Consider the following 24,591-nt stretch of genomic DNA (forward strand, 5'->3'; position numbering starts at 1 on the left):
CTGGTCACTATACACAAACAGGTCACACAAGTGACACTGTGATACTGCACCTGAAAATGACGGGATAATAACAACTACAGGTAATGGGGGTCTCTCTGGGCTGCAGTTGGAAACAGACTTCATTTAATCTAAAGACTAGAGGCAGCGATGTAAAATGAAGAACCCGCTCTTTCTCCGGACATTTTCCTGAAGACCATCCCTCTCTTTAAAACATGAGCGGGCTTAGACAAAATGGCGCCAGCACAGAAGACGTTACGTGACCAAAATTTCCGGCAGCGCCGTCTAACAGAGCTGTGTCTCCGCTGTCTGGCTACTATTACCCATGATCCTCTCTTCCTGGTGATGGGTAATAATGTTTCTGTTGCGCTAAATGTCTGTCTGACCCGGGGGTAGGAATATCCTGCGCCTCTGCGCCAGCTGCAGTGGGACTACATATCCCAGCATGCCCTAACTGCAGAGCATGCTGGGATGTGTAGTTCCTCAGCAGATAGAGTGCGCCAGGCTTCCTACCCCCTGGTAGTCTGAGGACCCATGACACAGATATAAGATGTTTCTGCTTTATACACAGTTATCACTGAGCTGTCACCATATATGTCATCATTCTACATCGTCCTCTCACTGGTTACACAGCACATACCCCACTCACTGCCATGCCACCTGTCCCTGTATGTATGTTACCCCATGCACTATGGCGCCTGTCCCTGTATGTATGTCCTGTATGTATGTTACCCCATGCACTATGCCGCCTGTCCCTGTATGTATGTTCTGTATGTATGTTACCCCATGTACTATGCAGCCAATCCCAGTATGTATGTCACCCCATGTACTATGCAGCCAATCCCAGTATGTATGTCACCCCATGTACTATGCAGCCAATCCCAGTATGTATGTCACCCCATGTACTATGCAGCCAATCCCAGTATGTATGTCACCCCATGTACTATGCAGCCAATCCCAGTATGTATGTCACCCCATGTACTATGCAGCCAATCCCAGTATGTATGTCACCCCATGTACTATGCAGCCAATCCCAGTATGTATGTATGTCACCCCATGTACTATGCAGCCAATCCCAGTATGTATGTCACCCCATGTACTATGCAGCCAATCCCAGTATGTATGTATGTTACCCCATGTACTATGCCGCCTGTCCCTGTATGTATGTTACCCCATGTACTATGCCGCCTGTCCCTGTATGTATGTTACCCCATGTACTATGCCGCCTGTCCCTGTATGTATGTTACCCCATGTACTATGCCGCCTGTCCCTGTATGTATGTTACCCCATGCACTATGGCGTCTGTCCCTGTATGTATGTCCTGTATGTATGTTACCCCATGTACTATGCAGCCAATCCCAGTATGTATGTCACCCCATGTACTATGCAGCCAATCCCAGTATGTATGTCACCCCATGTACTATGCAGCCAATCCCAGTATGTATGTCACCCCATGTACTATGCAGCCAATCCCAGTATGTATGTCACCCCATGTACTATGCAGCCAATCCCAGTATGTATGTCACCCCATGTACTATGCAGCCAATCCCAGTATGTATGTATGTCACCCCATGTACTATGCAGCCAATCCCAGTATGTATGTCACCCCATGTACTATGCAGCCAATCCCAGTATGTATGTATGTTACCCCATGTACTATGCCGCCTGTCCCTGTTTGTATGTTACCCCATGTACTATGCCGCCTGTCCCTGTTACCCCATGTACTATGCCGCCTGTCCCTGTATGTATGTTACCCCATGTACTATGCCGCCTGTCCCTGTATGTATGTTACCCCATGTACTATGCCGCCTGTCCCTGTATGTATGTTACCCCATGTACTATGCCGCCTGTCCCTGTATATATGTTACCCCATGGACTATGCCGCCTGTCCATGTATATATGTTACCCCATGGACTATGCCGCCTGTACCTGTATATATGTTACCCCATGTACTATGCCGCCTGTCCCTGTATGTATGTTACCCCATGTACTATGCCGCCTGTCCCTGTATATATGTTACCCCATGTACTATGCCGCCTGTCCCTGTATATATGTTACCCCATGTACTATGCAGCCAATCCCAGTATGTATGTATGTTACCCCATGTACTATGCCGCCTGTCCCTGTATATATGTTACCCCATGTACTACGCCGCCTGTCCCTGTATGTATGTTACCCATGTACTATGCCGCCTGTCCCTGTATGTATGTTACCCCATGTACTATGCCCTCTGTCCCTGTATGTATGTTACCCCATGTACTATGCCGCCTGTCCCTGTATATATGTTACCCCATGGACTATGCCGCCTGTCCCTGTATATATGTTACCCCATGGACTATGCCGCCTGTCCCTATATATATGTTACCCCATGTACTATGCCGCCTGTCCCTGTATATATGTTACCCCATGTACTATGCCGCCTGTCCCTGTATGTATGTTACCCCATGTACTATGCCGCCTGTCCCTGTATATATGTTACCCCATGTAATATGCAGCCAATCCCAGTATGTATGTATGTTACCCCATGTACTATGCCGCCTGTCCCTGTATATATGTTACCCCATGTACTATGCCGCCTGTCCCTGTATGTATGTTACCCCATGTACTATGCCGCCTGTCCCTGTATGTATGTTACCTCATGTACTATGCCGCCTGTCCCTGTATGTATGTTACCCCATGCACTATGGCGCCTGTCCCTGTATGTATGTCCTGTATGTATGTTACCCCATGTACTATGCAGCCAATCCCAGTATGTATGTCACCCCATGTACTATGCAGCCAATCCCAGTATGTATGTCACCCCATTTACTATGCAGCCAATCCCAGTATGTATGTCACCCCATGTACTATGCAGCCAATCCCAGTATGTATGTCACCCCATGTACTATGCAGCCAATCCCAGTATGTATGTCACCCCATGTACTATGCAGCCAATCCCAGTATGTATTTCACCCCATGTACTATGCAGCCAATCACAGTATGTATGTATGTCACCCCATGTACTATGCAGCCAATCCCAGTATGTATGTCACCCCATGTACTATGCAGCCAATCCCAGTATGTATGTATGTTACCCCATGTACTATGCCTCCTGTCCCTGTATGTATGTTACCCCATGTACTATGCCGCCTGTCCCTGTATGTATGTTACCCCATGTACTATGCCGCCTGTCCCTGTATGTATGTTACCCCATGTACTATGCCGCCTGTCCCTGTATGTATGTTACCCCATGTACTATGCCGCCTGTCCCTGTATGTATGTTACCCCATGCACTATGCCGCCTGTCCCTGTATGTATGTTCTGTATGTATGTTACCCCATGTACTATGCAGCCAATCCCAGTATGTATGTCACCCCATGTACTATGCAGCCAATCCCAATATGTATGTCACCCCATGTACTATGCAGCCAATCCCAGTATGTATGTCACCCCATGTACTATGCAGCCAATCCCAGTATGTATGTCACCCCATGTACTATGCAGCCAATCCCAGTATGTATGTCACCCCATGTACTATGCAGCCAATCCCAGTATGTATGTCACCCCATGTACTATGCAGCCAATCCCAGTATGTATGTCACCCCATGTACTATGCAGCCAATCCCAGTATGTATGTATGTCACCCCATGTACTATGCAGCCAATCCCAGTATGTATGTCACCCCATGTACTATGCAGCCAATCCCAGTATGTATGTATGTTACCCCATGTACTATGCCGCCTGTCCCTGTATGTATGTTACCCCATGTACTATGCCGCCTGTCCCTGTATGTATGTTACCCCATGTACTATGCCGCCTGTCCCTGTATGTATGTTACCCCATGTACTATGCCGCCTGTCCCTGTATGTATGTTACCCCATGCACTATGGCGTCTGTCCCTGTATGTATGTCCTGTATGTATGTTACCCCATGTACTATGCAGCCAATCCCAGTATGTATGTCACCCCATGTACTATGCAGCCAATCCCAGTATGTATGTCACCCCATGTACTATGCAGCCAATCCCAGTATGTATGTCACCCCATGTACTATGCAGCCAATCCCAGTATGTATGTCACCCCATGTACTATGCAGCCAATCCCAGTATGTATGTCACCCCATGTACTATGCAGCCAATCCCAGTATGTATGTATGTCACCCCATGTACTATGCAGCCAATCCCAGTATGTATGTCACCCCATGTACTATGCAGCCAATCCCAGTATGTATGTATGTTACCCCATGTACTATGCCGCCTGTCCCTGTTTGTATGTTACCCCATGTACTATGCCGCCTGTCCCTGTATGTATGTTACCCCATGTACTATGCCGCCTGTCCCTGTATGTATGTTACCCCATGTACTATGCCGCCTGTCCCTGTATGTATGTTACCCCATGTACTATGCCGCATGTCCCTGTATATATGTTACCCCATGGACTATGCCGCCTGTCCATGTATATATGTTACCCCATGGACTATGCCGCCTGTCCCTGTATATATGTTACCCCATGTACTATGCCACCTGTCCCTGTATATATGTTACCCCATGTACTATGCCGCCTGTCCCTGTATGTATGTTACCCCATGTACTATGCCGCCTGTCCCTGTATATATGTTACCCCATGTACTATGCAGCCAATCCCACTATGTATGTATGTTACCCCATGTACTATGCCGCCTGTCCCTGTATATATGTTACCCCATGTACTACGCCGCCTGTCCCTGTATGTATGTTACCCATGTACTATGCCGCCTGTCCCTGTATGTATGTTACCCCATGTACTATGCCGCCTGTCCCTGTATGTATGTTACCCCATGTACTATGCCGCCTGTCCCTGTATATATGTTACCCCATGGACTATGCCGCCTGTCCCTGTATATATGTTACCCCATGGACTATGCCGCCTGTCCCTATATATATGTTACCCCATGTACTATGCCGCCTGTCCCTGTATATATGTTACCCCATGTACTATGCCGCCTGTCCCTGTATGTATGTTACCCCATGTACTATGCCGCCTGTTCCTGTATATATGTTACCCCATGTACTATGCAGCCAATCCCAGTATGTATGTATGTTACCCCATGTACTATGCCGCCTGTCCCTGTATATATGTTACCCCATGTACTATGCCGCCTGTCCCTGTATGTATGTTACCCCATGTACTATGCCGCCTGTCCCTGTATGTATGTTACCCCATGTACTATGCCGCCTGTCCCTGTATGTATGTTACCCCATGCACTATGGCGCCTGTCCCTGTATGTATGTCCTGTATGTATGTTACCCCATGTACTATGCAGCCAATCCCAGTATGTATGTCACCCCATGTACTATGCAGCCAATCCCAGTATGTATGTCACCCCATGTACTATGCAGCCAATCCCAGTATGTATGTCACCCCATGTACTATGCAGCCAATCCCAGTATGTATGTCACCCCATGTACTATGCAGCCAATCCCAGTATGTATGTCACCCCATGTACTATGCAGCCAATCCCAGTATGTATGTCACCCCATGTACTATGCAGCCAATCCCAGTATGTATGTCACCCCATGTACTATGCAGCCAATCCCAGTATGTATGTACGTCACCCCATGTACTATGCAGCCAATCCCAGTATGTATGTCACCCCATGTACTATGCAGCCAATCCCAGTATGTATGTATGTTACCCCATGTACTATGCCTCCTGTCCCTGTATGTATGTTACCCCATGTACTATGCCGCCTGTCCCTGTATGTATGTTACCCCATGTACTATGCCGCCTGTCCCTGTATGTATGTTACCCCATGTACTATGCCGCCTGTCCCTGTATGTATGTTACCCCATGTACTATGCCGCCTGTCCCTGTATGTATGTTACCCCATGCACTATGGCGCCTGTCCCTGTATGTATGTCCTGTATGTATGTTACCCCATGTACTATGCAGCCAATCCCAGTATGTATGTTACCCCATGTACTATGCAGCCAATCCCAGTATGTATGTCACCCCATGTACTATGCAGCCAATCCCAGTATGTATGTCACCCCATGTACTATGCAACCAATCCCAGTATGTATGTCACCCCATGTACTATGCAGCCAATCCCAGTATGTATGTCACCCCATGTACTATGCAGCCAATCCCAGTATGTATGTCACCCCATGTACTATGCAGCCAATCCCAGTATGTATGTCACCCCATGTACTATGCAGCCAATCCCAGTATGTATGTCACCCCATGTGCTATGCAGCCAATCCCAGTATGTATGTCACCCCATGTACTATGCAGCCAATCCCAGTATGTATGTATGTCACCCCATGTACTATGCAGCCAATCCCAGTATGTATGTCACCCCATGTACTATGCAGCCAATCCCAGTATGTATGTATGTTACCCCATGTACTATGCCGCCTCTTCCTGTATGTATGTTACCCCATGTACTATGCCGCCTCTTCCTGTATGTATGTTACCCCATGTACTATGCCGCCTGTCCCTGTATGTATGTTACCCCATGTACTATGCCGCCTGTCCCTGTATGTATGTTACCCCATGTACTATGCCGCCTGTCCCTGTATGTATGTTACCCCATGTACTATGCCGCCTGTCCCTGTATGTATGTTACCCCATGTACTATGCCGCCTGTCCCTGTATGTATGTTACCCCATGTACTATGCCGCCTGTCCCTGTATGTATGTTACCCCATGTACTATGCCGCCTGTCCCTGTATGTATGTTACCCCATGTACTATGCCGCCTGTCCCTGTATATATGTTACCCCATGGACTATGCCGCCTGTCCCTGTATATATGTTACCCCATGGACTATGCCGCCTGTCCCTGTATATATGTTACCCCATGTACTATGCCACCTGTCCCTGTATATATGTTACCCCATGTACTATGCCGCCTGTCCCTGTATGTATGTTACCCCATGTACTATGCCGCCTGTCCCTGTATATATGTTACCCCATGTACTATGCAGCCAATCCCAGTATGTATGTATGTTACCCCATGTACTATGCCGCCTGTCCCTGTATATATGTTACCCCATGTACTACGCCGCCTGTCCCTGTATGTATGTTACCCCATGTACTATGCCACCTGTCCCTGTATATATGTTACCCCATGTACTACGCCGCCTGTCCCTGTATGTATGTTACCCCATGTACTATGCCACCTGTCCCTGTATGTATGTTACCCCATATACTATGCCGCCTGTCCCTGTATGTATGTTACCCCATGTACTATGCCGCCTGTCCCTGTATGTATGTTACCCCATGTACTATGCCGCCTGTCCCTGTATATATGTTACCCCATGGACTATGCCACCTGTCCCTGTATATATGTTACCCCATGGACTATGCCGCCTGTCCCTGTATATATGTTACCCCATGTACTATGCCGCCTGTCCCTGTATATATGTTACCCCATGTACTATGCCGCCTGTCCCTGTATGTATGTTACCCCCATGTACTATGCCGCCTGTCCCTGTATATATGTTACCCCATGTACTATGCAGCCAATCCCAGTATGTATGTATGTTACCCCATGTACTATGCCGCCTGTCCCTGTATATATGTTACCCCATGTACTATGCCGCCTGTCCCTGTATGTATGTTACCCCATGTACTATGCCGCCTGTCCCTGTATGTATGTTACCCCATGTACTATGCCGCCTGTCCCTGTATGTATGTTACCCCATGTACTATGCCACCTGTCCCTGTATGTATGTTACCCCATGTACTATGCCGCCTGTCCCTGTATGTATGTTACCCCATGTACTATGCCGCCTGTCCCTGTATGTATGTTACCCCATGTACTATGCCGCCTGTCCCTGTATGTATGTTACGTCATGTACTATGCAGCCTATTCCTGTATGTATGTTACGTCATGCACTATGCAGCCTATTCCTGTATGTATGTTACGTCATGCACTATGCAGCCTATTCCTGTATGTATGTTACGTCATGCACTATGCAGCCTATTCCTGTATGTATGTTACGTCATGCACTATGCAGCCTATTCCTGTATGTATGTTACGTCATGCACTATGCAGCCTATTCCTGTATGTATGTTACGTCATGCACTATGCAGCCTATTCCTGTATGTATGTTACGTCATGCACTATGCAGCTTATTCCTGTATGTATGTTATGTCATGTACTATGCAGCTTATTCCTGTATGTATGTTATGTCATGCACTATGCAGCCTATCCCTGTATGTATGTTACGTCATGCACTATGCAGCCTATTCCTGTATGTATGTTACGTCATGCACTATGCAGCTTATTCCTGTATGTATGTTACGTCATGCACTATGCAGCTTATTCCTGTATGTATGTTACGTCATGCACTATGCAGCCTATTCCTGTATGTATGTTACGTCATGCACTATGCAGCCTATTCCTGTATGTATGTTATGTCATGTACTATGCAGCCTATTCCTGTATGTATGTTACGTCATGCACTATGCAGCCTATTCCTGTATGTATGTTACGTCATGCACTATGCAGCCTATTCCTGTATGTATGTTACGTCATGCACTATGCAGCTTATTCCTGTATGTATGTTACGTCATGTACTATGCAGCCTATTCCTGTATGTATGTTAAGTCATGCACTATGCAGCCTATTCCTGTATGTATGTTATGTCATGCACTATGCATATTATTCCTGTATGTATGTTACGTCATGCACTATGCAGCCTATCCCTGTATGTATGTTACGTCATGCACTATGCAGCCTATCCCTGTATGTATGTTACGTCATGCACTATGCAGCCTATTCCTGTATGTATGTTACGTCATGTACTATGCAGCCTATTCCTGTATGTATGTTACGTCATGCACTATGCAGCCTATTCCTGTATGTATGTTACGTCATGCACTATGCAGCTTATTCCTGTATGTATGTTATGTCATGCACTATGCAGCCTATCCCTGTATGTATGTTACGTCATGCACTATGCAGCCTATCCCTGTATGTATGTTACGTCATGCACTATGCAGCCTATTCCTGTATGTATGTTACGTCATGCACTATGCAGCCTATTCCTGTATGTATGTTATGTCATGCACTATGCAGCCTATTCCTGTATGTATGTTACGTCATGTACTATGCAGCTTATTCCTGTATGTATGTTACGTCATGCACTATGCAGCCTATTCCTGTATGTATGTTACGTCATGCACTATGCAGCCTATTCCTGTATGTATGTTATGTCATGCACTATGCAGCCTATTCCTGTATGTATGTTACGTCATGTACTATGCAGCCTATTCCTGTATGTATGTTACCCCATGCACTATGCAGCCTATTCCTGTATGTATGTTATGTCATGCACTATGCAGCCTATTCCTGTATGTATGTTACGTCATGTACTATGCAGCCTATTCCTGTATGTATGTTACCCCATGCACTATGCAGCCTTTTCCTGTATGTATGTTACCCCATCATGTGGCACTCGTACCTGTCTCTGTTAGGAGGGTGTATAAGTTTTGTTATGTAGTACGGCGTGTACATATTTATTTTTCTCTTACGTCCTAGAGGATGCTGGGGACTCCGTAAGGACCATGTTGTATAGACGGGCTCCGCAGGAGACATGGGCACTATAAAGAACTTTTAGTATGGGTGTGCACTGGCTCCTCCCTCTATGCCCCTCCTCCAGACCTCAGTTAGATCCTGTGCCCAGAGGAGATTGGGTGCATTACAGGGGAGCTCTCCTGAGTTTCTCTGAAAAAGAATTTTGTTAGGTTTTTTTATTTTCAGGGAGCACTGCTGGCAACAGGCTCCCTGCATCGTGGGACTGAGGGGAGAGAAGCAGACCTACTTAAGTGATAGGCTCTGCTTCTTAGGCTACTGGACACCATTAGCTCCAGAGGAAGTCGGAACGTAGGTCTCACCCCGACGTTCGTCCCAGAGCCGCGCCGCCGTCCTCCTCACAGCCGTAAGATAGAAGCCAGGTGAGTATAAGAAGAAAAGAAGACTTCAAGGCGGCAGAAGACTTCAGATCTTCCCTGAGGTAAGCGTGCAGCGGTAACGCTGCGCGCCATTGCTCCCACACACTACACACACGAGCAGGCACCTATTGGTGCAGTGCGCAGGGGGGGCGCCCTGGGCAACAATATAAGCCTCTAGGCTGGCATTTGTGAATATTTGGGCTGCAGAGACAGTGATTATTAAAATCCCCCGCCAGTTTAAACAATTGAGCGGGACCGAAGCCTGCCGCTGGAGGGGGCGGAGCTTGGTCCCTCAGCACTAACCAGCGCCATTTTCTCCACAGAGCACTGCAGAGAAGCTGGCTCCTCGGACTCTCCCCTGCTGAACTCGGTGACAGAGGGCTGAAAAGAGAGGGGGGGGCACTTTTAATTGGCGCAGCGAGTGTGTATATATATATATATAGATATATATAGATATATATAGATATATATATTTATATAAAAGCGCTCTTTATCTGGGAATTCTGTTTCCAGTGTCAGTTGGCGCTGGGTGTGTGCTGGCATACTCTCTCTCTCTGTCTCTCCAAAGGGCCTTATTGGGGATCTGTCTCCTTATAACTATATCCCTGTGTGTGTGGGGGTGTCGGTACGCGTGTGTCGGCATGTCTGAAGCGGAAGGCTCATCTAAGGAGGAGGTGGAGCAGATGATTGTGGTGTCTCCGTCGGCAACGCCGACTCATGATTGGATGGACATGTGGAATGTTTTAAATGCAAATGTGACCTTATTACATAAGAGATTGGACAAAGCAGAGTCCAGGGAAAAAGCAGGGAGTCAATCCACGGCTTCGACGGTGTCACAGGGCCCTTCAGGGTTTCAAAAACGTCCCCTATCCCAAGTAGCAGACACTGATACCGACACGGATTCTGACTCCAGTGTCGACTACGATGATGCAAGGTTACACCCAAGGGTGGCCAAAAGTATTCATTATATGATTATTGCAATAAAAGATGTTTTGCATATCACTGATGACCCCTCTGTCCCTGACACGAGGGTATGCATGTATAAGGAAAAGCGGCCTGAGGTAACCTTTCCCCCATCTCATGAGCTGAACGAGTTGTTTGAACAAGCTTGGGAAACTCCAGACAAAAAACTGCAGATTCCCAAAAGGATTCTTATGGAGTACCTTTTCCCTGCACAGGACAGGGTACGGTGGGAATCTTCGCCCAGGGTGGACAAGGCTTTAACGCGTCTGTCCAAGAAGGTGGCGCTGCCGTCTCCAGACAAGGCTCTCAAGGATCCTGCTGATCGCAGATAGGAGACTACCTTAAAATCTATTTATACGCATACGGGGGCTTTAATCAGACCGGCAATTGCATCGGCATGGGTATGTAGCGCAGTTGCGGCTTGGACAGATACCTTGTCAGCTGACATTGATACCCTAGACAGGGATAGCATTTTATTGACCTTAGGTCACATTAAAGACGCAGTCTTTTATATGAGAGACGCTCAGAGAGACGTTGGGCTGCTAGGTTCGAGAGCCAACGCCATGGCGATTTCTGCTAGACGAGCCATGTGGACCCGCCAATGGACGGGTGATGTCGACTCAAAGAAGAATATGGAGGTTTTACCTTACAAGGGTGAAGTTTTATTTGGGGATGGTCTCGCGGACCTGGTTTCCACAGCTACCGAGGGTAAATCTACTTTTTTTCCCTTTTGTTCCCCCACAGCAAAAGAGAACTCCACAATATCGGATGCAGTCCTTTCGGTCGCATAAGTCCAGAAGAGGTCGGGGCTCCTCCTTGGTCGCCAGAGGTAAGGGTAGAGGAAAGAGAACGTCAGCTTCGGCTAGTTCCCAGGAGCAGAAGTCCTCCCCGGCTTCTGCTAAATCCACCGCATGACGCTGGGGCTCCACTGCGGGAGTCCGCGCCAGTGGGGGCACGTCTTCGACTCTTCAGCCAGGTCTGGGTTCTTTCAGACGTGGATCCTTGGGCGATGGAAATTGTATCCCAAGGCTACAAACTGGAATTCGATTTTTCAAGTCGGCCTTGCCAATTTCTCCCCCGGAAAGGGAAGTAGTATTGGCTGCAATTCAAAAGCTGTGTCAACAGCAAGTGATTGTCAAGGTTCCCCTGGTCCAACAGGGAAAAGGGTACTATTCAACTCTGTTCGTGGTCCAGAAGCCGGATGGTTCGGTCAGACCCATTTTAAATCTAAAATCCCTAAACCTGTACTTGAAAAAGTTCAAATTCAAGATGGACTCACTTCGGGCTGTGATATCCAGTCTGGAAGGGGGGGATTTTATGGTGTCACTGGACGTAAAGGATGCCTACCTTCATGTCCCCATATATCCTCCTCATCAGGAGTACCTGAGATTCGCTGTACAGGACTGTCATTACCAGTTTCAGACATTGCCGGTTGGGCTTTCCATGGCACCGAGGATTTTCACCAAGGTGATGGCGGAGATGATGGTGCTTCTGCGCAGGCAGAGAGTCACAATTATCCCATACTTGGACGATTTCCTGATAAAGGCGAGATCGAGAGATCAATTGTTGAAGAGCGTGTCGCTCTCCCTGAGAGTGCTACAACAGCACGGTTGGATTATCAATCTGCCAAAGTCACAATTGGTTCCAACGACTCGACTATCATTCCTAGGCATGATTCTGGACACGGAACAGAAGAGGGTTTTTCTCCCAATGGAAAAAGCCCAGGACCTCCAGAACATGGTCAGAGACCTGCTAAAACCAAAAAGTGTGTCTGTTCATCAATGCACTCGAGTTCTGGGGAAAATTGTGGCAGCTTACGAGGCCATCACCTTCGGCAGGTTCCATGCAAGTACATTTCAGTGGGACCTTCTGGACAAGTGGTCCGGGTCCCATCTACACATACATCAGAAGATAAGCCTGTCCCCCAGGGCCAGGGTGTCTCTCCTGTGGTGGCTGCAGAGTGCTCACGAGTGTGTACGTATGTTATGTCATGCAGCTCTCGGTGCCTGTCTCTGTTAGGAGGGTGTATAAGTTATTATGTAGCACAGTGTGTACGTGTGTTATGTCATGCGGCTCTCTGTGCCTGTCTCTGTTAGGAGGGTGTATAAATTATTATGTAGCACAGTGTGTACGTGTGTTATGTCATGCGGCTCTCAGTGTCTGTCTCTGTTAGGAGGGTGTATAAGTTATTATGTAGCACAGTGTGTACGTATGTTATGTCATGCGGCTCTCAGTCCCTGTCTCTGTTAGGAGGGGGTATAAGTTATTATGTAGTACAGTGTGTATGTATGTTACGTCATGCGGCTCTCAGTTCCTGTCTCTGTTAGGAGGGTGTATAAGTTCTTGTGTAGCACAGTGTGTATGTATGTTATGTCATGCGGCTCTCAGTGTCTGTCTCTGTTAGGAGGGTGTATAAGTTATTATGTAGTACAGTGTGTACGTATGTTATGTCATGCGGCTCTCAGTGTCTGTCTCTGTTCGGAGGGTGTATAAGTTATTATGTAGCACAGTGTGTATGTATGTTACGTCATGCGGCTCTCAGTCCCTGTCTCTGTTAGGAGGGTGTATAAGTTATTATGTAGTACAGTGTGTACGTGTGTTATGTCATGCGGCTCTCAGTGTCTGTCTCTGTTAGGAGGGTGTATAAGTTATTATGTAGCACAGTGTGTACGTGTGTTATGTCATGCGGCTCTCAGTGTCTGTCTCTGTTAGGAGGGTGTATAAGTTATTATGTACTACAGTGTGTACGTATGTTATGTCATGCGGCTCTCTGTGCCTGTCTCTGTTAGGAGGGTGTATAAGTTATTATGTAGCACAGTGTGTACGTGTGTTATGTCATGCGGCTCTCAGTGCCTGTCTCTGTTAGGAGGGTGTATAAGTTATTATGTAGTACAGTGTGTACGTATGTTATGTCATGCGGCTCTCAGTGTCTGTCTCTGTTAGGAGGGTGTATAAGTTATTATGTAGCACAGTGTGTACGTGTGTTATGTCATGCGGCTCTCAGTGTCTGTCTCTGTTAGGAGGGTGTATAAGTTATTATGTACTACAGTGTGTACGTATGTTATGTCATGCGGCTCTCTGTGCCTGTCTCTGTTAGGAGGGTGTATAAGTTATTATGTAGCACAGTGTGTACGTGTGTTATGTCATGCGGCTCTCTGTGCCTGTCTCTGTTAGGAGGGTGTATAAATTATTATGTAGCACAGTGTGTACGTGTGTTATGTCATGCGGCTCTCAGTGTCTGTCTCTGTTAGGAGGGTGTATAAGTTATTATGTAGCACAGTGTGTACGTATGTTATGTCATGCGGCTCTCAGTCCCTGTCTCTGTTAGGAGGGGGTATAAGTTATTATGTAGTACAGTGTGTATGTATGTTACGTCATGCGGCTCTCAGTGTCTGTCTCTGTTAGGAGTGTGTATAAGTTATTATGTAGTACAGTGTATGTATGTTACGTCATGCGGCTCTCAGTGTCTGTCTCTGTTAGGAGGGTGTATAAGTTATTATGTAGCACAGTGTGTACGTGTGTTATGTCATGCGGCTCTCAGTGTCTGTCTCTGTTAGGAGTGTGTATAAGTTATTATGTAGTACAGTGTATGTATGTTACGTCATGCGGCTCTCAGTCCCTGTCTCTGTTAGGAGGGTGTATAAGTTATTATGTAGCACAGTGTGTACGTGTGTTATGTCATGCGGCTCTCAGTGTCTGTCTCTGTTAGGAGGGTGTATAAGTTATTATGTAGCACAGTGTGTACGTGTGTTATGTCATGCGGCTCTCAGTGTCTGTCTCTGTTAGGAGGGTGTATAAGTTATTATGTAGCACAGTGTGTACGTGTGTTATGTCATGCGGCTCTCAGTGTCTGTCTCTGTTAGGAGGGTGTATAAGTTATTATGTAGTACAGTGTATGTATGTTACGTCATGCGGCTCTCAGTCCCTGTCTCTGTTAGGAGGGTGTATAAGTTATTATGTAGCACAGTGTGTACGTGTGTTATGTCATGCGGCTCTCAGTGTCTGTCTCTGTTAGGAGGGTGTATAAGTTATTATGTAGCACAGTGTGTACGTGTGTTATGTCATGCGGCTCTCAGTGTCTGTCTCTGTTAGGAGGGTGTATAAGTTATTATGTACTACAGTGTGTACGTATGTTATGTCATGCGGCTCTCTGTGCCTGTCTCTGTTAGGAGGGTGTATAAGTTATTATGTAGCACAGTGTGTACGTGTGTTATGTCATGCGGCTCTCTGTGCCTGTCTCTGTTAGGAGGGTGTATAAATTATTATGTAGCACAGTGTGTACGTGTGTTATGTCATGCGGCTCTCAGTGTCTGTCTCTGTTAGGAGGGTGTATAAGTTATTATGTAGCACAGTGTGTACGTATGTTATGTCATGCGGCTCTCAGTCCCTGTCTCTGTTAGGAGGGGGTATAAGTTATTATGTAGTACAGTGTGTATGTATGTTACGTCATGCGGCTCTCAGTGTCTGTCTCTGTTAGGAGTGTGTATAAGTGAAAGGAAAATCAGCCTCTTCTTGTACCCCTCGATTTGGTGGCCACTGACGTCAGTGAGAGCAATCCTTAACGTTACAGATAATACACGACACCATGTAGTTAAGAATCACTCTGCGTTTATTGTTCATAACAATGGTATATAAGGCATCATTGTCTAGGGAGGGATTGGAATGTCCAGGGAGGGGTAGGCAAAAGTAAATACTTTATTGGTTTAACTTTACTGCATAGGAGGGGTAAAACAGGCTACATGGGGGGATGTAGGATACAGCCTAGTACTTCATCTAGGGGTGGTGATTTCACACAGTTCCCAACAAACTATGGGTGGAGCTATATTCATTTTATGCAATGCAAGCTAAATCCAAGGCAAAAGAAAAAGAAACAATATTTACACAATGCACAATGACAGAGTATATTTAACCCTTCAATCCCCTCTTAGAATCATGATTGTTATACGACATGATTCTTCTGTAGAGCCCCCTTTTTGTTTCTCCAATTTTTTAGATATTGAACATAATCATCGGGGCCTTTGCTATCAGAGGAGGTGATGGGGCTAGTGGTAACATCATAATACATCAAGACTGTGTCAATACCTTTAGATGTGAGTTTCTTTCCACAGGGAATCACACAATAAACTATGAGACCTATAAAGATTAAAGTTATTATTATGAATATACTTATTTGCACAAGAGCCTGTTTCCAATTTTCAATCCACCCAAAATATTGGCTCCATGGGTTATCAACACCCGAATTTTTCTTAAGTTCTATGGATAAGGTTTCTAATTTGTTTATGGCTAAAGTAACCTTACCATTAGGACCAGTGTTGTCAGGAATATATGTACAACAGCCTTCCACCTTACTAATGTAAACACATGTACCGCCTTTTTCTGCTAGAATCATGTCAAGAGCCATTCTATTTTGGAAGGTCATTTGGGAAGTGGCTTCTAGCTGTTCAGCTATACCTTTAAGAGCATCTTTGGTATCATTAACAAATCTTTGTTGGTTATAATATATATAATTAATCCAGGCTACGTTTTTATTTATAGTTATTATAGGAAACAATGACTCAAAACCCGCAGCCACCTCATCTCTAGCTTTGAACTCATTTGGAACACCTCTTGGGACCCCTATAGCATCAATGTATACGTGTGGGTCAAAGCTACCTCCTGGGAGTGCTCTTTTCTTTCGATTAGCAGGTGTATTAGAGGGAGGAGTGGGGTCATCGGTGATCATTAGGAGTGGCATTATGACTTTGGCTAGGGCACACTCACCATACCATGGTGTGTCTAATTTAGTTCTAAGCTTCATATCCCCACATATATAATAAATGTCACCTAGTGATCTAGTTTGGTTAACTAAAACAGTTGTTCTTTTATTTGCACAGTACCCTGGTGGGAAGGTTTTTAAATTTCTACCTGTGGTAGTGTTAGATGTATAACAGGTATAGTTTCCAGGATATATGGTTATGGTGCTTCCTGGGTTGGGATTTTTTGACAATATGGGATATTCCCTTTTCCACATTTCGCACTGACTGTCATTTGTTTTGGTGTCATTAAAAAGGCTGAAAAAACAATGTTCCTGTTCTAGGGGTATATTAAGGGGCACTGTACCTAGGTGGGGCCTAGATTTGCCACAGACATAGCAGTTACTTTTATTATGTTTGCTAGCACTATACTTCATCCATTCTAACCAGAAATTGATGTCAGAGAAACCAGTTTCAATAGCTAGGGTGTCTTTAAAGGTGGGATTGTTAACGGCCATCATATCCTTGAAGGTGGTTATATGAGGTTTCAAGAGGTTGGGGCGTGGTTTAGGGGGCTTGAGCTGGGCATACTTTTCATTGTTAAACATATCCTGTAACAAGAATGGTGTAAGGGATGGGTTTAAAAAAAAAGGATTCACCTAGGACATAGGTGCCTGCATCAGTAGACTGGGGATGTTTTATGCTTAATATGAATTTACTATCACATCTGTTTTGTCTATGAAGGGTAAGACGGGTAAGCAGGGACTCACCATATTTGTCTTTTCTTGAGAGAGCCTCTTTGGGCTGGTATCCATAACTATGGCCAGAATTCCATCCCACTGATCCCCAATACGCACATTTATTTCCCCAATATTTACTAGTAACACAAATATAGGCTTCAGTGGGGGTATTACGTGTACCATACTGATCACACTGCCAGGCATAATGTTTGTTAAGACAGGGAGCAATGGTACAGAAATCTATTTTATAGGCGGCAACCTCAGTATTGGAGGAGTTATACCAAAATGTGTAGGTGCCGGATTTTTGTGTAATGTCTACTTCAGCTGTAGCTTGGCAAGTGAGGACCATTAGGATTATCAACATAGTCCCCAGGATAGAGGTAGGGGACAGGTTCCTCATCCTCCTCTGTTCTTCTGTCTTCGCTAGGTGGGAGGTCAGGGCTGTCTGCCCCCGTTCGTACCTCGCTGGAATCACTTGCTTCCCTCTCTAGGTCTGGTCTAGGAACCTTTTTCACTCGGGATGCATGGATCCAGGTGGGGCTTTCCTCTGTCAGGACTGCTGTTCTGGTTACTGCTACGACCTCTGTCTCTGGACCGTAGGTGAAGTCTCCTGGGTTCTTGTTCCTGGGGAGCACCTTCACCACGACTCTGTCTCCGACTTTAAAGGGGTGTGTAGGTTCCTGTGGATTCAAAGGATTTTTACAAACAACCTCATGTTCAATTTCATTCAGTTTTGTTATCAGGGACCTGACATACTCTTCTCTGATGAGTTCTAGATCTCCCTCCTGTATTACTAATGGTTTCTTAGCCCAAGGTGTAGGGAAGGGCCTACCCATTAATATTTCAAAGGGGGAGTAACCCAAAGTCTTTTGTGGTGTCATTCTAATTTCTGCCAAGATAATGGGAAGGACTTGCTTCCATTTGTGGAAGGTGCCTCCTGTGGCCTTCCTAAGCTTGTCTTTGAGGGTCCTATTCATGCGTTCTACGACCCCTGAACTCTGCGGGTGATACGGGATGTGGAACTTCCATTCCACCTGCAGGGCCTTTACCAAGGCCTGTGTAATTTTTGCTGTAAAGGCGGAGCCTTTATCACTATTGATTTGCAATGGGCACCCCCATCTGGGGATGATTTCCTGAGTTAGGATCCTAGCAACTGTCTTTGCATCCTCAGATTTGGTGGGGAATACCTCTGGCCATCGAGAGAACATGTCTACAATGACCAGGGCATACTCCTGTTTACCAGTACCTGGGATATGGGTGAAGTCAATTTGCAGGTGTGTAAAGGGTGTGGTGGGGTATTCAAGATGCTGATGTTTTGCCTTGTCAGGGTTGTTGGGGTTGTTTCGCAGGCAAGTGATGCATCTACTGACATACTGATCTACTAATGACTTGGCATCCGTGACATAGAAATCATTACGTAAGAGTAAGGTAGTTGTTGCCTTACTGTGGTGTCCTATGCCATGGTAGTGGGCAATAAACAAGGGTGCACTGGACTGGGGTATACAAGGTTTCCCCTCTTTGCAGATTAATCCTGTTTTAGGATTCTTCTGCAAAACTGGGTAAGTCCAGTCAGCTAGGTCGGCATTGGAGGCTGAGGCCTGCAACTGGGTGATCAGGTAGTGGTTGTCGAGAGCTGGGGGGGTCATGATGGTCATGTGGGCCTGAGTGATGGGCTGTGAGGCTGCATGTTTGGCAGCAGAGTCAGCAAGGGCATTTCCAAGGGAGACTGCATCCTTCCCCCCGGTGTGTGCCCTGCAATGGAGGATTGCAATGTCAGAGGGTAAGGTTATGGCATGCAGAAGGTCAGAGATGAGTTGGGCATGTGATATGCCTTTTCCATCAGCTCCAAGGAAACCACGGCGTCGCCAAATGACCCCATGGTCATGCACGACGCCGTACCCGTATTTGGAGTCAGTGTAGATGGTGACTGGTTTATTCCGGTAAAGGTGACAAGCCCTTGTGAGAGCAATGAGCTCTGCAGCCTGTGCTGACTGGTAAGGAATAGGCTGCGCTTCCAGAATAATGTCAGGGAGAGTGACAATAGCATAACCCGCTTGGTACGTGGTGTCATTGGGTCTGCTACAGGAACCATCTACAAAAATGACATCCGCGTCGGGGACAGGGACAGGGGACATGTCCAGTCTGGGGGATGTTTCTGACTCAATGGAGGCCGAGCAGTCATGGGGTTCAGGAGGGTGGTCTTCAGGACCTTTGAGCCCCAGTAGAGCGTTGAGAATGGGTGCAGGACCTGAAGAGTTGGTGGCATACTTAATGGTGAGTGAGGGGTTGTTCAAAAGGAGAACCTCATATCCACTGAGGCGCTGAGCTGACATGTGTTGTGTGTGTAACCCTTTTAAAATGGTTAGAACATCATGAGTGGTGTGAAGTATTGTTGTGTGGCCTAGGGTGAGTGTGGTGGCCATTTCAGTTACCATTGCACAGGCTGCAAGTGCCCTGAGGCAAGCAGGCATACCTTGCACAGTGACAGGCATTACTTTGGAAAAAAAATGCCACTGGGCGCAACTTTCCTCCATGAAACTGTGTGAGCACCCCCGCCATGGTTTTACAGTTGTCCCTTGCAAACAAATGAAAAGGTAGTACATAGTTGGGGAGGCCAAGTGCCGGACTTTTCATTAACATACACTTTAAGCTTTCATATGCAGTTAACATTTCTTGTGACCATTGTACAATATGAGGTTTGTCTTTCAGTGTGGCTTGTCTCAAAATGTTATCATAATAGGAACAATCAGATATCCACTGTCTGCAGTAATTTACCATACCCAGAAAAGACAGCAGTTCTTTCTGGGTAGTTGGGGTGACCAGGCCCAATACAGACTGAATGCGCTGTGGACTGACCTTCCTTTCCCCCTGAGTGAGCACAAAACCTAAGTAATCCACATGCTTCTTACACCATTGCATTTTTGTTTTGGACACCTTGTGTCCACATTCACAGAGCCAGTTTAACAGTGATATACCATCCTCCCGGCAGGCCTCCTCAGTTTGACTACAGAGCAGCAGATCATCTGCATACTGTAGCAGGACTGAACCATGGTGAGGTTGCCAGGGCCCCAATGTGGCCTGGAGTACAATGCTATACACAACAGGTGCGTCAATGAAGCCCTGGGGTAAACGACACCAGGTGAGTTGCTTGCCCTCAAAAGAAAATGCAAAAAGTAACTGTGTCTGTGCATCCACTGGAATGCTAAAAAATGCATTTTTTAAATCAATTACCGAAAAAAATGCAGCATCTGCAGGGATAGCTGAAATGAGTGAGTTAATGTCAGGTACAATGGGTGCTATAGGCACAATGAGTTGGTTAATTGCCCTAAGGTCTTGTACAAACCTTACACTGCCATCTGACTTAGCAACTGGGTTGACTGGTGTGCAGTAGGGTGAAATTACGTGTCTGAGAATGCCTTGTTGGAGAAACTGTTGTATCATTGGTCTAAGACCTTCAACCTTCTCTTGTGACAAGGGGTATTGCTTTTGATAGACAGGTTGTGTGTCAGGTTTCAGGGTTGCTCTATATGGTGTGCAAGGAATGAGGCCAGTGTCATAGGGACCCTCCGACCATAGAGCAGGGTTTACTTTGTCAAAATCAGGTGTAATGTCTGTTGCTTCCCACACCGGTAGGTGTGGGGACTCAACCTCCAGGCCACTGCCAGTGGGTGAAGGGAGAATGGAGATTTCGAGTTTGCTAAGAAGATCCCTTCCCAGAAGATTAATTGGACATTCAGGTATTACAGTGAAATTGTGTTTACCCATATATGTGCCTCCCGTGGTTCTGACACTAAGGGCATCTGTCAGGTAAGCATCTGTGGGTATCCCATTGATTCCCATTGAAGGAGCAGTCTTTTCCAAGTGACCGTCGTACAGGTCGACACACAAAACACTAGTAGTTGCCCCGCTATCTACCAGGAAAGGGATTGCTCTCTTTCCTATAATCAAGGTTAGTAGCGGTGGGTCCTTCCAGTGTCTGGTGAGCTGGGCAAAGGCTGGGATACCCTCCTCCGGGCCCCGTCAGTGGGAGGGGTCCTGCCAGTCAACTCGGAATCGGACATGATCCTGAAAGGGGTTGTTGTGTGACTGTCGGGGATGATCCCGGGAGGGAGCCGGAGCTTGGGGCTGTCGGTGGTTTTGTGGGGGACAAGGGCAATCCCTTGCCCAGTGATCGTCCCTTCCACAGTTGAAGCAGGAGGTTTGTTTCCTGCTGGCAGAGTCAGGGGGGTGGGGTGGCCTGGCTTGCGGGTTTTGATATCGGGCTGGATTACGGGGTGGGCCAGTGGAGTGCTGCTGGCGTCTATCTCCCCGACCTCTCTGATTTTGGTAATTATGAGTTGGGGCATTCTGCAAGGGTTTTTTAACATCAAAGCATCCTGCAGCTTCCTTTTCATATAAGTGCTTTTCAAATTCCTTAATATTATCAGAGGTCCAGGAAGAAACACCTTGCTTAACAGGGACCATAACAGATGGCAACAAGTTATTTACAAAGGTAGAAATTAGTAAATGGTCTGTATCTACAAGAGTAAGACCTGCATCTTCAGACCAACACTTTTTAAACCTCTTCCAAAACTCAGTGACAGTTTCAGTGGGCTTTTGTTTACATGCTACGGCAATAGGAAGAGAAGCCCGGGTTTTAAAAATCTCTTTCATATGGGTCTCAATTTCCTTCCACATCTCCGTTACACCGTCCCCAGTATTGAGAGGGTAGCGAACGGCATCGTTAAGGATGGTAGGAGTGTTTATGGTGGGAATCTTTTTCCAATCCCACCCGTTGTAATGGTCTATAACCCCATCTATGATCAGCTTCATATCTTCTTGAGTATAGCTGCGTCCTGTGCAAGCCTTTTTCAAGTAAGCTATGCAGCCGTCAGGTGCAACAGTGGGTTTGGGACAGTTCTTAACAATTCTGTCTAAATCCTCTATTTCAATGGGTTTCTTTAACAACTGATCCCCTACTGTCATGAAGGGCAGGTGGGTGGCGACACCGAGGAAACCAGTGCCGGATCGCGTTGTGGAGGGGGTAAGAGGGTTGTCAGTAGCAATAGTTAAGTCAGCGTTGCGGCGGGAGGCGGTTTGTCTGTTAGGAGTAGGGGCACTAGGGGCGGGGGTGGTTACGTCTATGTGGAGGGTACTGTCAGGGGGGGCTATTTCTCCTTCAGAGCCTCCTGAGCCTCCTTCCCCTCCTCCTCCTCCCCCTCCTCCTCGCATTGGCATTCGTGACAAAGCAATTGCAGCTAAAAGATCTGTGTCTTTTAAGGAGGGATATAGGGGAGTGTAAGGCGGGGGAGAAGAATTTTTCAGAAACTTGTTGCTTCTAAATTCCTCAGCTTTATGCAGTCTGGAAGTTACAGATTTTATTCTACGCTGTTTCTGCTTGATATTCTTGTCATACCAATGAGGTGCTATCGTGAGCCATTGCTCTCCTCCAGCACGCATATATGTCATGTCCCATTGTGGGTCATGATCATACCATGGCCAGGCTTCCTTGTCTTCCAGACAAAGACCTTTGACCATGTCCATATAAAAGGGATAATTAATACCGTCACGGGGGAATGGACTGGGGCTGCCAACTTTCTCTGTCCATCCTGCTAAGTTATCCACCCAAGGGTTAACTAAATAATAATCTGTGGTGGAGTTACGGGCAACATATTCCTTACATGTCTCCCCTGGTAAAGGTGGAGGATAAATGACTGTTTTACTCTGACCCCCTCCCATAGTAAAGAATACAATCTACACCAGCTTTCTACGCAATTTCCACAACAACTTACAACAACTGTCTATGCAATATCACAACAAAAATGCAGTTTAAAAAAAACCTTCTATACAATTTCACAACAAAAAGACTTTCTATGCAATTTCACAACAAAAAAAATGCAATTTACAAAAACTTTCTATGCATGCATTAGTTAACACCAGTTAATTAGTCATTGACAATATCACAATATTATCTGTATAATGAGAACATGAAATCTTTTGACGGGTACGCTTACCTTCGTACAAGATGTCAGAAAAATACAGCGTTTTAAACAGGAAGCAAGAAAAGTGTTTTGAGTAAAGATATCTGGCAGACGAAAACTTACCAGCCGTCTGGACCAAACATAAGAACTTATCACACTACAAACATACAAGAATATATAGGCGATCAAATCGGGGTATTTTCTACGTTACGTATAGACCCCAGGTCTATTTTTTTTTAAGTATCCCAGATACTAACGTCTTTGGAGAATTGCGCTTTTCTCAGACGTATCTTTAAGTCCCAGACATTAAAGATTATATGGTATCCCTGATACCTGTTTTATGCCTTACATAAAACTACGTAATATTAAGTCCCGGACTTAAATATTACCTTGTCACGTGTTCCCGGAACACGGAGCGAGTTCAAATTCAGTGTTTGAACGCAATCCCTTACGGAAAAGACAGACAATGAATTCTCTATCTTACCGGTTCGGGGGCGATCAACTGAATCCAGGACTGAGCCCCCACTTTGAAAGGAAAATCAGCCTCTTCTTGTACCCCTCGATTTGGTGGCCACTGACGTCAGTGAGAGCAATCCTTAACGTTACAGATAATACACGACACCATGTAGTTAAGAATCACTCTGCGTTTATTGTTCATAACAATGGTATATAAGGCATCATTGTCTAGGGAGGGATTGGAATGTCCAGGGAGGGGTAGGCAAAAGTAAATACTTTATTGGTTTAACTTTACTGCATAGGAGGGGTAAAACAGGCTACATGGGGGGATGTAGGATACAGCCTAGTACTTCATCTAGGGGTGGTGATTTCACACAGTTCCCAACAAACTATGGGTGGAGCTATATTCATTTTATGCAATGCAAGCTAAATCCAAGGCAAAAGAAAAAGAAACAATATTTACACAATGCACAATGACAGAGTATATTTAACCCTTCAATAAGTTATTATGTAGTACAGTGTATGTATGTTACGTCATGCGGCTCTCAGTCCCTGTCTCTGTTAGGAGGGTGTATAAGTTATTATGTAGCACAGTGTGTACGTGTGTTATGTCATGCGGCTCTCAGTGTCTGTCTCTGTTAGGAGGGTGTATAAGTTATTATGTAGCACAGTGTGTACGTGTGTTATGTCATGCGGCTCTCAGTGTCTGTCTCTGTTAGGAGGGTGTATAAGTTATTATGTAGCACAGTGTGTACGTGTGTTATGTCATGCGGCTCTCTGTGCCTGTCTCTGGTAGGAGGGTGTATAAGTTCTTGTGTAGCACAGT

General features: G+C 46.0%; 1 protein-coding gene across 7 annotated transcripts in view; it reads right to left on the reverse strand.

The window, feature by feature from the left end:
• The window catches only part of LOC134983950 (gastrula zinc finger protein XlCGF57.1-like), a 340,397-nt gene that overhangs the window by 54,977 nt on the left and 260,829 nt on the right, over positions 1–24,591 (reverse strand). For 2 of the 7 annotated variants that reach the window (XM_063949573.1, XM_063949574.1), the window contains exon 1: positions 51–171. The exons of the other annotated variants lie outside the window; for them this stretch is intronic. The gene's annotated coding sequence lies outside the window, so the exon portion shown is untranslated. Of the gene's footprint in view, positions 1–50; positions 172–24,591 lie in introns of those variants that run through there. 7 annotated transcript variants of the gene reach the window in all.

Source organism: Pseudophryne corroboree (genome assembly GCF_028390025.1).
Source record: "Pseudophryne corroboree isolate aPseCor3 chromosome 3 unlocalized genomic scaffold, aPseCor3.hap2 SUPER_3_unloc_3, whole genome shotgun sequence".
NCBI classification, from domain to species: Eukaryota; Metazoa; Chordata; class Amphibia; order Anura; family Myobatrachidae; genus Pseudophryne; species Pseudophryne corroboree.